The sequence below is a fragment of the Semicossyphus pulcher genome, unplaced genomic scaffold (assembly GCF_022749685.1).
Source record: "Semicossyphus pulcher isolate SPU_LCO1_2020_fin unplaced genomic scaffold, fSemPul1.0.p SCAF_20, whole genome shotgun sequence".
NCBI classification, from domain to species: Eukaryota; Metazoa; Chordata; class Actinopteri; order Labriformes; family Labridae; genus Semicossyphus; species Semicossyphus pulcher.
Window position 1 is genome coordinate 13900736 of NW_027211694.1, and position 16938 is coordinate 13917673.

Sequence of the window (16938 nt, forward strand, 5' to 3'; positions counted from 1 at the left end):
ACGCTGTGAAAGAAATCTTTAAACATCACAAGACTGAGAACTAAATCGATGCAAATTTGCACATTTCTGGTGAGCGACGCAAATCATGCCAAAAAAATTAACTGAAGCGAGATATTCGCGTGACACTGAGTCACGAAAGACCAGAGGTGGGAATCGCAGGGTAACTCGCGAGATGATACATGGCCAACGATAATGATATTATCGCAATTCTGCGATAATTGTTGTATTGCAAGACAATCATACAATGATACATCACGCTATATGATTAACTTCTTCGCCAGCCAATTCATTTTGGTTCACGTTGCCCTCATTTATGTTACAAGGGCCATCGCGAAGATTGAAGTGGTGACGCAGTGAGGCAAAATCGCAGGGAAATCTGTTCAGAGCGCTTATATTTGTAAATAGATACTGATATTTGGCGCCAGCTTATCTATAATTGAATTGCACAAGTAAGGATGACGATATATCGCCATATTTTGTCTTTGAAAGACGATCGTTCGAACGTTTCGATTGCATCAGAAATGGACGTTTTGAACTCTTAAAAGAACTAGTACTTCTTTAATTGTCATCATGTAGTTATTTCAGCCTCCTTTTGACCTGCAGTTGAGTCACAGCTTTATTATGGGTTTATCCACTGTAGCAAGCATGATTGCTGCCATTGTGTGACCAGTTTAAGCATAACTGCCTCTCAACACGCAAGAAGTTGGTATTCATCAGACAAATCCTGCTTCCAATCCGAGCCGAACACTGACCAAGCTAACCGGACATTAAACTGGACACTATTCAGCCTCGTGTAGCTGGAAGCGGCAGTATTGTTTATCCAGACACAGTTCCTGGAAGAGGCAGTGAAATTAACCGGTCTGTGTGCGCCCACGGGTGATGCTATGAACCCAGACATTGTTGTTTGTTTTTTTCGGACATATCTGGAGGGAACAATATTCATCGGTCGTGTTTAACCAACACAAACGATCCTGTGCGTGAGTAATGCGAGGCGAGGATTCGAATAACGTACACATTGACAGTGTTTGTTTGTCTTCCTCAATGCCATATTAAACGGGAAAAATAGGCTTCTTATTTTTTGTTTGTCTAATCCCACTAACAGTGAGACCAGCATTACCAGCTTGAATCTGACCCTGTTCTCCAACAAACAGCTGGACACAGGACAACAGAGCCCCTTTTGCACCGACCTGTTTTTGCCCAGCGGGTCCTTGTAGCTTTAGAAGTACAAGTGTTTCAAGTCCCCAAATCTCCAGGTCAAACTATCTCATCAAAAGAGTTGTGGTGAAGCTATTTTTGTCCGTCCTCACGGACAAAAAAAAACAAGTAATTGATCTTTTTGCTCAGTGTCTTTGGGACAAACAAGCCTCTGTAGAGCTTGTTTCGCAGTTGGGGATTACTTAAATAGAAAACACATGTGTGTACATCAAAGAGAATGGCATGAGCAGTGATCAACAGGCCTTCCATGTGGATTTGTTCAATATAAATGCATCTGCACTTTGAAGTGAAAGTGCTTTATTTATCGGATAAGGGGGCTGGGGACCGAAAAGTAGGCTTAAAAGGGTAAGAGAGGTTGAAGGGGGCAAAAGGTTCCATCAACCAAGACAGAGAATGACTCATTGGGACGCCATATGGCACAGGGTTAAACATTAATGTTAAACTAACGACAGCGCTGTGGATCAATAATTCAGGTGGAGATGATCATGTATGCTTTCTGAGTTTGATGTATCAAAAGATCAGCCTTACACGGCGATACCACACACGATGTGACCCGTTAACAATGTAGGTTAAACCACGCGTTGTGAAGCGCAATGCGCCTCGTGGGCATTTATATTTGAATTTGAAATGCTCAACTTGAATAGTTGAAATAAATCCAGTTGATGAGGAAGAGCAATCGAGTGCAGATTCACAGCAGTCTTCTTTGACCAATCAGCAGCATCTTTGATCTGCTACCAGAGCTAATAATAGCTAGTTATATCATTAGTAATAGTTATATTATTACTTTTGGTGGCTACTGAGACCTGCCATTGGAACTACTTGTAGCTACCAAGACCTGCCAGAGCTTCTGTGGACTATTATTAGCTAATGATAGCTAGTTTATTAGCTGTTTGCGCTACGGTAGCTTTGCTCGGGGAGCTCTGGGGACAGCTGCCGCTGTAACGGGGAGCTAAAACTGTATGATTGCCTTTGGGGTGGGGTGTCAATGACTTGCTGCTGTTACGGAGAGCTGTCAGTGATTCCTTGTGGGCCAATTTGCACCTGTGTACCTGTACACCATTTCCTTCACTACATGAACTTCTGGTAGCTACAAGAGCTAATGATAGTTAGTTATATCAGGAGTAATAGTTATTAGCTGCGTGCGCTATGGCAGCTTTGTTCAGGGAAGCTCCTGGGTGCTAAAGCTGACAGGTTGCTGTGTGCTCCGGAGCATCCCTGTGGTGTGGACCCACTACACACAACCCACTTTTTAACAGCTTTTCTCCCTCGTTATGTCATAATCCTGCATTTAAAGAACACGGTGACAACCTCCTGGGAACTGAGGGAAAAAAGTGACTTCCAATTTCCTTTTTTTGGTGATTTCTTACCTAATTAGGGCTAAAGGAACATCTTACAATTTAGACTTTTTTAAATTTATTTTTATCTTAAATCTACAGCATGTCGACTGTAGTGGACCTTTCGACCATTTTTGTGTGAAAAGACAAAAACACATGAACTTCCATTAAAAAAATATTTTGAGCTGAAAATTGCTGTACATTTGTTCACTACAAAAAAAACTAGTCGTCTGCTTAACTGCTTTCAAAATGAAAGCCTGATCTATGAACATTGTTGAATCCGATCAAAGTTTCAAAATAAATCTGTTAGGCAAGATGCCTTAAGACTGCCCAAGTAAGGCTGCAACAACACCACCACATATTCGTATATCCATATCATTTGACGGGTCCCCTTAAGTCCTTTGACAGCTCATTTTAACAGTGAACAGATATTTATTTTCATTGTAAATGAAATCGTGTCATTGGTCCTAGACCAATCTTAATGCTGTTTCCATCTTCAGTCTACAATGTTTCCTTTGCATTTTTCGCAGTGATACTGCTGGAAACATTTTTTTCTGTTTGGTAATGCAGAGAAACATCTTGAATCTCTCTCATCATCTGACAGCTCCAAATCTCAATCTCCCTCAACTATCCGGTACAGAATAAGCTCTGCTTGAATTCTGTCTCCTGCAACGACGTTGACTCATTAAGTACCTGAAGATGGTCTTGGTGTCCACTAGAATTGACATTCATAAAAGTGCTATTTTTTCAAAACACAAATCATTTGACTGCTTTCAGGACTCATAACATGATTCCTAACTTATTAATAAACAAGAACATACATGATTTCCATATTAAAAAACAATAGAGAGGCAATATTTTACTTACATCTCCTCTTTTCATAAAATGTTGTTGTTGGTATGCTGGCCATTTTGGATGAAAAGAAATAGGAACGTCCCAGCATGCCAGCCTAACCAATGACATATCACTGGAAAGCCCTGGATGTCCTCTGTACAATACAGCAGGAATTGATAGAGTAGCTCAAAAGAGTAAAAGGAGATGCAACTGAACAAAATGTCCACTACAGGGGACGCAAGTCAAAGGTCTGGGTCTCAGGAGGATAAACTTTTACTGAATGAACCTTGTGACTCCTCATTTCACGCCAATAAATGACTAGCAAGGCTGGGCGGATTCGAGTGTCTGCGAATTGATCGCGTGCAGTGGGTCCGAACTGTCCGGTCGCTTGTGGTCAGGCAGGGAATTACTGACACATCAAGTCATTGACTCCCCATCATCAGTTGGTTTTAGCTCCCCGTTACAGTGGCATCTGCCCCCCAGAGATCCCTGAGCAAAGCCACCACAGCGCGGAAGCTCTGGCAGGTCTCGGTAGCTACCAGTACTCAAGTTGAGCATTTCAAATTCAAATATAGAAAAATTCAAATTCAGTTTCTACCGACACATATTTCTGCCCATACCGCCTGCCCTTCAAGTGACGGGTAAGGTTCGGTTTATTTAAACAACGAGCGAATTATGCATTCAGCAATGGAGCCGGATGTGAGCAACATCTGCCCACTATGCTGCGCAGCCGGGCTAGCTTATTCGAGGAGTGCTTGCAGAACAGCCAACCTGTAGAGGGAAGTGCACTAGTGCCATCCCTGAGCTGTTTCTCCTCAAAAAACATCCTGCGTGCCTGCTGGTGCCCCCCTCCCCTTCCTTCCCGTCTCTCTCTTTCGCCCTTTCTGCAGCTCCCTCACTTCACAAAACTCCCCAATGAAGGGACTTGTCAACTCTACACCTCCTCCGTGTCATGTTTTTCCTTCCCCCTCCTCTTCCCTCTCTCCCTCCCTGCTCTCTGTAACTTTCACTTGCTCTGCCTCATCTTCCTCAGAGCCGGTCCATGGTGACAGTGCTGCCTCTCCCCCGTGGATGCTGGTGGGTTTGACAGGGAGAGAGAAGGCCTGGAAAGCACAGAGAGACCTGCTCGCACTCTTGCCAAGAAAGGCAGGGAGAGAAATAAACTGAAAAAGGGGTACGACTAGTGAAGGAGAAGGAAGACGCGCACTGAGAGAAGGTAGGGAGGAGAGCTAAGTAAAGAGAGCTGAAGGTGCGGATGGAAGGAGAGAAGAGAAAGGTTAGACTATGAGAGACATACAGAAAGAAAAAGGGATGGATATGGTAAGATAGAAGAGTGATTAAGTAAAAAAAACATAAAGAAGGGAGCAGAGAGTGTCAGGGCTGTGGGGATATGAAACCTCCTCAGGCTATATCCCTCAGTCTCAGCTCTCTCACGGTGAAAAGACACAAACTTCGCTTTTATGCTGTAAACTTTGTGGCATTGTAGACTGGGCTTAGGAGTAAGTGTAGCGTGGTGGGGATGATGAGGAATACAAATGTGAACTCTCTCCTTAAATGAAAAACACAGGGACTATGGTAGAGCATTAAGATGTAACTTCAGAGGTGCGATTTTCTTGACAAGGGCATCAGAGCAACCACTGTGGGCTGCCAGGGGGGGTTTAGGGGAATGAACTTGTGGCCGAGATGGCCTCTTCACTCCATAACTCTTAACAGTACAGCCAACATTAGGAATACTTTTCTGAGTTCTGTTTAGCCTCTCCAAATGTAACACAGAGGAGAGGTATTTTTTTCAGGGGAGAGTTAGATTGAACGTTAGCTTAACCGCTACAATGAACAGCAATTGTTCGATCATAGCTAGCAGCTCTTAGCATACCAGTTCTGGCAAGATTTGGAGTTCTTAACATGTTGAGCTGTATGGGTGGTATCTGTTATTTCCTGCTTTTAAACCAACAGCACAAGACATACGTGTGGTTATACGTAAGCGGTAATCTTTAGCATATCTTGCGAACTAGCTTAAAAGAAACAAGGCCAGGAGTTACTATTTCATCAACCAACTGACACTAAAGTCCGTGTTCACTATAAGCGCATTCACTGTGTAGTATTTTATCACTGTGAGGAAGCTAATGATGGGTGGTACTATATTAGATGCTTGCTAACGATAGCAGTAATGTCTAGCCTGGCCAGGGAATGAGTCTGTGTTGAGCCCCTTTCCCACTGGTCAAAAAACCTGCTAACACCCAGCTATTTTGTTCGGAAAGGTTACAATCAGCAGACAGACTCGGGTTAGGGTTAGGTCTGCAGTAGACCCGGGTAATTATCGCCTTGGCTCCGATCGGCAATGATGGGAACACAAAACCCGGGTCGACACGATAATCTCTGCCGCCTTTACGACATGATGCTACTTGTCTGCGCAGTTTGATCAATAGACTGAATGAGCAATAGATACAATAAAGCCTTAACCACCGTAACATCTTCACTGTTTACTAACCCTGTTTCCGGCGCGTTTCTGACATCAGACAGTGATGGAGTAGAAAAGAAACCTAAAGGAGTATACTCCACTGGCAATGGGAAAAGAGACATTCGGTATTTATTAGCGGGTCTTCCCAGATCTGAAAAATCTGCATCAATGTGCTATTTTTGCTGGGGAAAGGGGTGTTGTATTTGCTCTGGCAGATAGATCTGGGCTCCCTCCCGTTCAGCTAGACTTCCAGACATCCAGCAATATATTTTTCATTCATTTTGTGCCCCTTGACAATTGAATATAAAGAGAGAGAGGTTGGAGAGAGGTTGGCATTGCTTAGTGCTCTGGTGAAGTCAGGCTGAATGTCCAACTTTATTAGGAAAAGTTTATATGTTTAGTATATTTTGTCTTAATTGGTGAGTTTTCTGACCTCTTGCCTGGAACATGCAGCTTTAGGTTGATGTCTTTTGGCACGATTTCATGTCTGAAGTCAGAGAATGAATATTTCAGATCCCCGAAGAAACTCGATTTTAAAATATCAAAACGGCAGCCAGAGATGTTTTCAACCAACCCCAACGCCTACTCCTGCTTCATAAATGGAGCTGAAGCTACTGCAACAGACAATCGTGACTCTGGCTGGCGAAATGGATTATTGACAAGTTGAAATGAGAAAGTTGCTTTTGTCTACCTCCAGGCTCAGACTGGCCATCTGGGAATTTTTCAAAATGCCAGATGGGCTGGTCCAGTTAGTGGGCCACAAAAGCAATGACCAGCAAAGTGTGAACAAAAACCTCTACCTGCCGGCAGAGGCCGACAAGATGTTGGTACAGCCCATCTTATTAGGGGATCCAAATTTGTTAATGGCCTTCTTATGCTGCTGTCACTTCCCCCAACCCTTAAAGTGGATCAGTCCATGTGATGTCAGAGGTCAGGTGGAAATTAATAATACCAAAACAAGACAAAAAGTTGAATAAACTGCATATGAAATTAATAATAAACACTAAACAAGCAGAAAAAGTTGACCAGAAAAAAGTCAGAGAGAAAATAAATATAAGCTAAAGCTGCAAAATATTTTAATATTTAAACTTGATTTTTAAGTTATTTTTCAAAATTGCCAGGGCCAGATTTTTCCCCAGTCCAATTGTCAGGGATTGAGGTTAAACAAAAAGGGAGCAGACCCAAGTTTAGACTTAAGGTGCTGATACACGTATCAACTTTTACATCAACATACAACGTCAATGTTCAATGTTGACTGTACACTTTTATTTTGAAAAAGGTCAACGTCCTTAGATCTGGAAATGTCAGATCAGCAGCGACCTTTTGTGGTCAACATATAGAATTTTGGGTCATATGATCTCTCTGGCTTGAAAAATTTTCTGAACAATGGCAGCCATCCAAGCGCAGTGGACCGAGGAGAAGGAACTTATACGGATAGGACATTACTCTGGTAAGTGAATGTGTCTGTCAGGTACAAAACAATTGAAAATAAACTAAAAACCCATTTGAGATGGTTTATTGCTGTGAAATTTGTCAGTGAGCAGATTTGTATTAGATCGTTTGAGCTAGCTTAAAGTGCGATTGTACTTGGAGATGCGGAACGGAAGTAGTACAGAGAGGCTTGTTGCCAATAGACCTGTTGCCCTGTGTCTCATCATGTTGCTTGTTGATGTTTACATTGTCTGTTGATCTTGATGTAAAAGTTGACACGTGTGTCACCACCTATAGGTGATTCATTTAGCCACAAAAAGAGGCAAAAAACAAAGGATGCAAAGCTATTAGCTTACTCACAGAGTCCCGTGGTCAGAGTTCCGGCCGGTTCTGAATATAGAATAAATAGTTCCGGCTAGATGCCAGGGTCATGAAACCAACAAGTTTTACCCTACATAAACAACATGCAGGTAATGGTGATCCATGGTAAATACATGTCTAAATGGTGGGAATTTATGATTTTCCTGGCTGTAGTAATATAAAAATCCCACTGCACATATTTTCCTGAAACAGATTGTGCCCTTAGAGGTCCTGTTGGGGTTGTCAAAGATAAATCTTCCTCATCACTTTCATAGTTCGACTTCAACGATGACGCGAATAGGTCAGAATCAACGTGAAATGGCTGCTAGGTCGGCTTACCTAAGTAACCGACCTGCAGCAGGCGTAGTGATACTGGATTGTTCAAGAGAGAAAATAGTGCCGAAAAACGGCACAGTACATGAAATCCTAGGACGATGATTTTGTGTTGAAAATGGATCACCATTGCCTGCGTGTTGTTTTTGTAGAGTAAAACTTTTTGGTTTCATGACCCTGGCATCTCAGCGGAACTACTTATTCCAGGTTCAGAACTGGCCAGAACTCCGACCACGGGACTCAGTGAGTAAGCTAATAGCTTTGCATCTACTACACTACTAGCAATTATTTCATACCACTTAGTGTCCTAAAATCCAAACTTTCCCTTCAATTGTACTCCCTTCTTCACCTTATTAAGTACAGGCTTTAAAACAGGGACAGAGTTAGCTCAATCAATGAATTTACAGCAGGGACATACCAGAGGACGTCTTTGTCTGTCTGCGTGTGTTTCTCTGCAGAGCGTCTGTGTAGACCCTCCTCGCGACAGGAACAGGAGGGGCGGAGAGCGAGGGAAGATTGTCCACTTATTTATTGATCGATCTCGGATTGATAAAATCAGAAAAAATTTAAAGCCAGGTAACGTTGTGTTCTGTTACGTTTACAAAGCTGCTGTATACGGTTGAATGCTCAGTGACGTATGAGGTCAGGGGATATAACAGAGTGCGATTAATCTGCTTTAATTTTTTGGTTATTTTTCTGTAATTAATTAATCGAAATTAACGCTTTAATTTGACACCCCTATTTTAAATGTTGAAGAATTTTGTGCCGGAACAAAAAGCTTGACAGGCATAGCAACAGTAACTAAGGGGGGGAGGGGGGCGGGGTTTAGCGAGCAGTCAAATCGCATAGGAAAGGACCTCATAAAGAAGAAGTTTCACTCCAATTTTAAACTCTTCCGCACATTTATTACCACTTGAGATACTCTTCAGCCTTTTATTTTTATTTCATACCACACTTCTTGTTTCAGGCTGTGAAGTGTGTGTTTGTGTGTGTTCATGTGTGTGTGTGTGTGTGTGGGAGGTTTAGAGCGGTGTGTGGGCGCAACTGAAGCATTTTGACTGCTTTAGAAGAACAAGGTCTGTGCAGCTAACGTGACATGCGTCTCTCTCTCTCTCCCATTCTGTTGCTCCCCGTCACTCTCTCTTCTTCTGTCATCATTATGAAATAAATTGGCCTGCCGCACAACAGCCAGATATCCTTTTAATGTGAAGTAGGTCATCACATACTGTGGCGTAATGACTCACTCAGGATCCTGCATGCTGACTCCCAGCATTTGTCTTTTTTATCATTAGATGTCTCTTTCATTTACTCTGAACATGAAGCGAATTGGTTAAGCATCAGTTTCCTTTTCATCGCTGCATGAGGTAGAGTAAACACACTGATTTTCTGACCTATACATCTGATATGAAGCGTATTTATGTACATGAAACAGTTTATGCATAAGATCATACATACATTCAGGGACTAATTTGTGGGAATACTCTTAGATCATAATTCATAAGGATACTTATCAGGGCGAAATACAAGTCGTCTCAGTTATTTTTAAAAAGGCACTAGGTTTAATTCAATCAGTCACAGCGTGATACAAACAGGTCCGAGATACCGAGATTTCTCCTTCCTTTTATTCTCTGCTTTAGTGAAGCAAATATCAAGAGATTAAAGAGCATAATTGGAATATTGAGACCCGAGTGTTGGAGTCTGCAGGCGTCCAGGTTTGTTTTTCTGCACGGCTTTAACCAAAGCAATGGCTGCCTGTTCTGTCCTAGACAGATAGATGCTGTGAGCCCAGACCTGCACTGCGAGTCTGAACTATTATTTAAAGAAGCACCCATGGGGGGGGGCGATGTTTGACGTCACGGCCATTGTTGTGGGTGTGATTAGCTAGAAATAGAATTGGAATGAGAGCTAAACGTGGCATTCAAGGGAATGTGGTGTGTGTGTGTGTGTGTGACCCTTCAAAGCTTCCAGCGCCGGAGAACATTGATAAATTATAACCGAATGGTGCAATGTTTTCTTTTAGACTCTATTTCCTGCCACTGATTTGAATAACGCAGTAGAGAGAAGTGACTCAGTGTATAAAAAGTTCCACGTGTGTGTGGTGCACAGGAAATCATAAAACTAAAGGTGAAACCAAAATAGAGTGCATAAGAGGCAGTAGTGTTCGTAATGCTGGAAAGTTAACAGGAACAGTCGAACAAATAAAGTATGGGAAGCAGTATTTTACTCCATTATATTCATCTGAAAGCTACAGGTACAGATAAAACAGCCATGCTAGCAGATCTGTGAGTCTGAATAGGCAAAATTGTGCTTTAAGTATAAAGCTACTATCCTCATGCTAACATTCTCACAATGACAATGGTTAAGATGCTGATCTTAAAGACCCCCTCCAGTGAAAATCAAGTGTTTAACCTTGTAAACATCTCCATGTGGTGTTTCTCATGTGCTACAAGACATATCAGGGACAACATCAGCAGTCATCTGCTGTTAAACTGCAGTGTACCAAGGACAGGCTGAACAACACGTTTTCAGATTGGCAGGTTTGAGACGTCACAAACCTAAGGAGCCAATCCCATTAATGAACGGGGTGACGCTATGCATATCATTATGTGCAACCTATGGCAACCACTTCAGCGAGGTGCGAGCCAGCTGTAACCGCCATCGTAAATTTTGCAAACTCAATAATGACTACTTACGCTAACGTTACTACTACTAATTACTACATTTCAAGCTAGCTAAGTTTCAACAAGTTGCCACTAAACGATGGCAAAGACGTGTTTTGTTTTCACGATGAAGGGGGTGGCCGGAGATTTGCATAATGGGCGGGGACTATGCAAATTCAGGAATTTCTAATGAGGGAGAAGGAGGATTTTTACAAGGTAATAAAACGTATTTTGCAAAGAAAAAAAACTGACTTAATTTATTATTTCAAGCAGAGCATTTTATATGTCTTAAAACATGACTACGGCTGGTCGTAAGAAAATATAATAACAGTGGCTAATAGTCCCAGTTTGTCCGTGATTTTCCCACTTAAAAGCTAGGTGTCCAATTTCTGAATTTTCAACAAAAACTACCAAATTGGGCCTGATTTTGCCAGAATTAAAATAATTATCGTATAATTATTGTTTCCAACGCTTCTATAGACGTTTATTATGTTCTTCCCCACTTCACCAAGCGTGAATTTAACACTGATTGACAGTGAGCAGGCTATGACACTTACTGACCTAACCTGTCGATATGCTAATGTTTAGCTGTCATGCCAAGTCAGTCTGAAAGCCTCCGTTGTAAATGGCATGATTCAAAGTTTAATCCAAAAGATAAAGGTTGAAGTTCTAGAAAATGCTTCTTATCCGAAACTTCTTTGGTATGTCCATGATGTTGACAGATTTTGGTAGGTGTGCTAAGAACTGAGATAATTATCCCTCCTCAAGAAAACACTGTACAAACAATGGACGTAGCCACTGTGACTTCAACCATTAGTTGGCTATGGCAGCCGCCATGTTGGTTTACTGGAGGGAGAAGTGACCATATTTGGATGAGAGGGTGGTGCTGGAGAGAGGAGTGAGGGATTGGCAAATGTCAAGTTATCCAGGCTAAGTGTGTCTGGCTGATCCATTTGCTTGTGAATGAGCTAGTTTAATTTTGTGTTTCCCACAGAGGAGATTATTTATTTATCAGACTAAAGAATAACGGACTTGTCAGATTATGCCAGAAAAAAACCCCCAAAAGGCTCCAACAACACAAACACGGTGAAGTAAAGTTCAGTAACTGTGTGTCTGTGCTGACGTCCACAGCCAGCAGTATCCACCTGTCACTCAAGTGACTCAGCCCCCATAATTTAAGGCGTAATATAATTAAAGTGGGTGAGTTATAAAAAAAATCCAGTTATATTGAACAGTAAAATTATTAATAACAAAGCTGTTTTGTGTGGCAGGCTGTAAACATGTTTATTTCTGCTGGGCTTTTCCCCCATCTGCCGTGATGTTATTTTCTTGGCTTCTGGAGCCTCAAGTGGACACTCGAAGAACTGCAGTTTTCTGCACTTCCGCATTGGCTTCATTTTCAACACCGGAGGTTGCCACTTGGAAAACACCAATAGTGTGTAAAACCCACACACACTGGTGGAACAATTAATGGCCCCAGTTTGGAATGAAGAACATATGGTGACCCTTGGTACAACGTGACAATATTCAGCATCTTAGTATACAATGTTAGCTTGCTAACACAGTTAGCAACCTCACAGTTAGCAAGGGTTCAACCAGTGGACATATTGACCTAGCTTGTTATAAAGAGTTGAAATCAGCTCTACTTAAACCAACTACAGTTACATCCTACATACTGTATGCATTGATGCATACATTGCAACAATCTAATAATGTCATAAGCACTATATAAGCCAAACAAGATGTTTTCTGGGGATTATTTTAAAGATTTCTTTTCACTGTATGGTTTAATTTCTTCTACTTAAGTAAAGAATCTGAGTTATTTTCTCCCCCTTTTAGTTTTGAAAGAAAAATGTGCCCTTCAGGTGAGACAAAAATCGCTTCCTTTCTTTGAAAAACAACCTGCTCCTCGAGTTCTCTTCAATCATTTGACTTCACTTTAAAGGGAAAAAAAAGGAGTCATCTGTCTCATTCAAAGATGCCGTCTCACCTCTGCACTGGCTGGTTTTCAAGTCTGTAGAAAACTCGGAGAAAAAAAAAAAAATCTTTTGAGACTGCGTTCTATATGAAATTGCCAGAAGTCTAGACAGATAATTTTTGCAGCGTGGATTACAGTTGTAATTTTCACAGCACAGAAGTTTGAGGAAAGACTTGAAAGCCTTGGGGTGGTTTCGTGAGGGATATGGATTGTTTGAATAAGAGTGTGCAGCGTAGACAGTGGTCTCTTTGTATACGGCTTTCCTCTGGAGATGATTATTCCTCTGGAGATTTCCCCCGTGGAGCGTCTTCAGACCAGACAGGAAGTGTTTACAGAACATATAAGCAGAACTACATGCAGAAATGTAGGCGGTGCCTGAGGAGAATGAACATATTAAGGTTTACTGATGCAGGTGCTTGGAAAACCTTCATCTTTAAATCCATGCAAGCAAAGCTATAATCTTTTGAAACTCTCTTCAATACAAGTGCCTGACTGCTTCTAGTACACAGAACAAGTTTACAGATCTCCACCGCCTCGCCAGAGAACAGATCATTTTCTTTATGTCACTTGTAAAAGACCCATTTATAACTGTGAAATCCAGTCAATAAATTCTACTGCCCTCTGCGGCCTTTTCTCCCCCTGCGGAACACATCGCAAAATGTCACCATGAAACGCCTTCAGAATATTCCCCCAAACCCTGCAATAAACACGAATGAGCGGAAGCATAACTCACACTGTAAACACCTCAGGCTTTCTCGCAGGAAGCTCGCTGTCCCCAGAATAATGTTTCATTGCATTAAATTTGACGCCTATTTTCACGCTGGGACGATATCCTTTTTTTTTTTTGTCTATGAAAAATCCTGACTCCTCCTTGACACTGCAGAGCTGTGCTGGAGGGGTTTTATGACCCACTGAGTGCAACCCTTGACTGGTTTCATGAGCTGTGAAGTCACCGCGGTCATCTTATACAGTAAAGGTTCAAAGTATGGAGGTCTTGGAGGCAGAAATGCAGAATCAGCTCTGGGTAAAGTGCCATCGCGGCGTCGTTCATCCTGCACATCCAAAGAAGAAAGACGCTTTGTTCTTGTAGATGTTTTCCTGTGCATGCATTTTCTCCTAATTTACACTACATATAAGGGCTAAACTCTGGTTTTCAGGAACAATTAGGAAGACAAAGATGCTTTAAATATTCAGAGCCTATTATTCCAAGCACTGCAGAATCTTGTGTAAGACAGGATTCACTGTGCAGAGGGTTAAGTACACACAGCCCACGTGCTGAAGTGCTTTTTCATGTCTCTGTCAGTAACTATAGTCCACACTTGAATAAAAAGAAGCAATGTCCAGGTGTGCGGAACTTGTACTGTTACATACTCCATGTACATATTTCAGTCTTTCCAGGACTTCACAGCTTTTCCTGTGATTGTTGCGGCCTACACTGCCTGATGTAGCAGACGCAATGCAAGCCACGATGTTCTGCTGATTTCTTTCTTTGTAACACCAACAGACTGTATAAAAAGATGTACGACATGACAGGCAAAACATTTCGAGCGCCCCCTGCTGACTGGCTGCAGTACAGGTCATAAAGCCCTCCTCCTCAGTGTTAACAGATGGGACATGAGTCAACTATAAAATAAAAATACACGCCACATAAATTTTTCTCAAACATGGTTTCTGTCATTATAGCTAGTTATTATCATGCTGATTTATGTCCAAGTTTATTTGATGCTGAAAAAAGGATGATTGACAGCTCGGGTGACAAATAAGGGTTATCACATTTGCAACAGCCTCTGGCTGGTGGAAATTAAGGAACACAGTCTCTGATTGGTCAATAAACTCTTCACAAGGCTGGCTAAGTGGCGGCTTACAGTTTTCAGCACGGCAAACATGGATAAATAATCACAAGAAGAATTTGAGTGAATTTGTGCGATCGCAACATCACGACTTTCTGAAGGGCCTGATTTACCTACTTTGACGAACTGAAGACACACAAGAAAAGACTTGGAAGTAATGAAAGCAGGTTTGAGACATTAAAAATGTAGAATGGTTTTTAATTGGGTACTCAAAGGACCACAGAATGTCTTTTTAGGAAATAGTTCAAGTTGGTTTTTCTTCTGTTCTCTAACAATTCCTCAAACTTAACAGTAACAGGAATAATACATTGAGACAGATGCCTGTTGTCTACAAAGCATTTGTATTGTGCAATCCTTGGATATAGAACTGTTGTTAATGGATTCTGTTTGTAGTCTTTTCAACTAATAATGAATCATAAAAATCAAATGATGCAATAGAGGCAAAGTTTTAAATGTCTGAAGTCTTAGCAGGGTTGAAAATGTGAATTGGTTCAGACAGGATTTCAGCTTTTTCCTTTATACATGTAGACGCCATAAAAACCAATCACATGTTGTTTTTAGGTCAGTCACAGATAAGAGGTGCTTCAGTCTGTGTGCTTGATAATGTGTCATTTGGAAAGCTGTGTTAATGCACTCTTATGTATGTGTACTCCAACACTCGACTACATGTCACAGACAAATGTTTTTCCTTTCAGATTACAACTTTTTGTACATATCCTGTCGAGTTAAAACCAGATAACTCTGAATTTTAAAGGGTTCCTTTAAGAGCTGAGAAACTTCTCTTACTTCTTAAGTCTTAGAGGAGAGAATATGCATTGTAACAAAGTTGTTTTTCGGAGCTCATTAAAGGTATCTCTGAAGTATGGAGGAGTACAAGGGCCACATTAAAGGAAAAAATAGAGATTATGAGAAAAAAGACGTAATATTACAAGAATGAACTTGTAATATTACGTGAATAAAGTCGTAATATTACGAGAATAAAGTCGTAATATTACGAAAATACAGTTGTAGTATTAGAGAATAAAGTTGTAATATTACGAAAATACAGTCGTAGTATTAGAGAATAAAGTTGTAATATTACGAAAATAAAGTCGTAATATTGCGAAAATAAAGTCATAGTATTACATTAAGAAAGTCGTAGTATTATGAAAATAAAGTGGTAGTATTACAAGAAGAAAGTCATAGTATTACAAGAATGAAGACGTAATATTACCAAAAATAAAGTTGCAGTATTACGAAAATAAAGTCGTAGTATTACAAGAAGAAAGTCGTAGTATTACAAGAATGAAGTCCTAATATTACCAAAACAAAGTCGTAGTATTACGAAAATAAAGTCAAAATATTACATGTAATTTTAGACTATTGTTAGCCTAGATATTATAAATATAAGAAGAGCAGCCAGCCGCCTTCACTAAAATGAGGAACACGTGAGGTATTACTTCACAGTGAACATCTTGTCAAGTTATGCTTGTAAATGCTTGCATTTTTTTCCCTCAGTGTGGCCCTAATACTCCGTCGTACTTAAGAGATACGTTGTTCTTATGCAAGAGCAACTCTACAAGCATACAATGATGCACTGCTGTCGTCATGCCCCGGCTCGTGAGCCGTGACAAAAGGAAGTAATACACGGTTAATTTACTTTATGATGTAAAGGTTGATAACAAAAGTACCACACTTATTATATACAAAGATTATGGGGTGAGTTAATCAGTGTTATCAACATGCTACTGATGTGTTTAAATGTGAGTGTTGTATGGTGTGAAACAAAACTACAAGGACGACCGAAGCCAACCAAAGTACAAAACAATGCCCGGAGCAAGGAGAGCGGGATGAAGAGAGAGAGAACTACACGCTGGAAAGACCAGGGCTTAAATGCTACCAGGGCTTAAATGCCCTGCCTACCACGAACATCACCGTTACTTTAAACAACTGCAGCAGTAAAAGTCCACTTTTTTTTTTTAACTTACTTTTACCTAAGTGAGGTTTTGAGTGGACTTCTGGTATTGCTCGTGTCCAAACTGCCCAGTTTGTGGACTAAGGCATGGACATGAACAATATGAAACAGAACCTTTTTAAATACTCGTAAAAGCAAAAACACGGATTTAAAAAGCAACACAAAGAAGAACGAAAAGAGCATTTGGATCTGATTTTATATTTTGAGAGTCTGGATTTCAATAAATTTGACATTTGAAGATGAATGTTGTTTTGCCTACATGTTAATGAGAACAATAAAAGTGTCATCCTGTCAGGTTGCATCCTGTTGAAGCTGGCAGACAGGCAAAACAAATAAAGGCTGAAGAAAGGACATTATGAGCTGAATAAGCAGACTTGTACTTCTCTACGTGTTCATCAGAGGTTTACTTACTAAACAGGAGCGCATTAATAACATAAAATTATGAAAATGGGAACATATAAGCTATAGCTTCCCTCCAGGCTCTGCTGTGTTTTATACCTGCATTGAATAAAAACAGCATGCTGGTTCTTC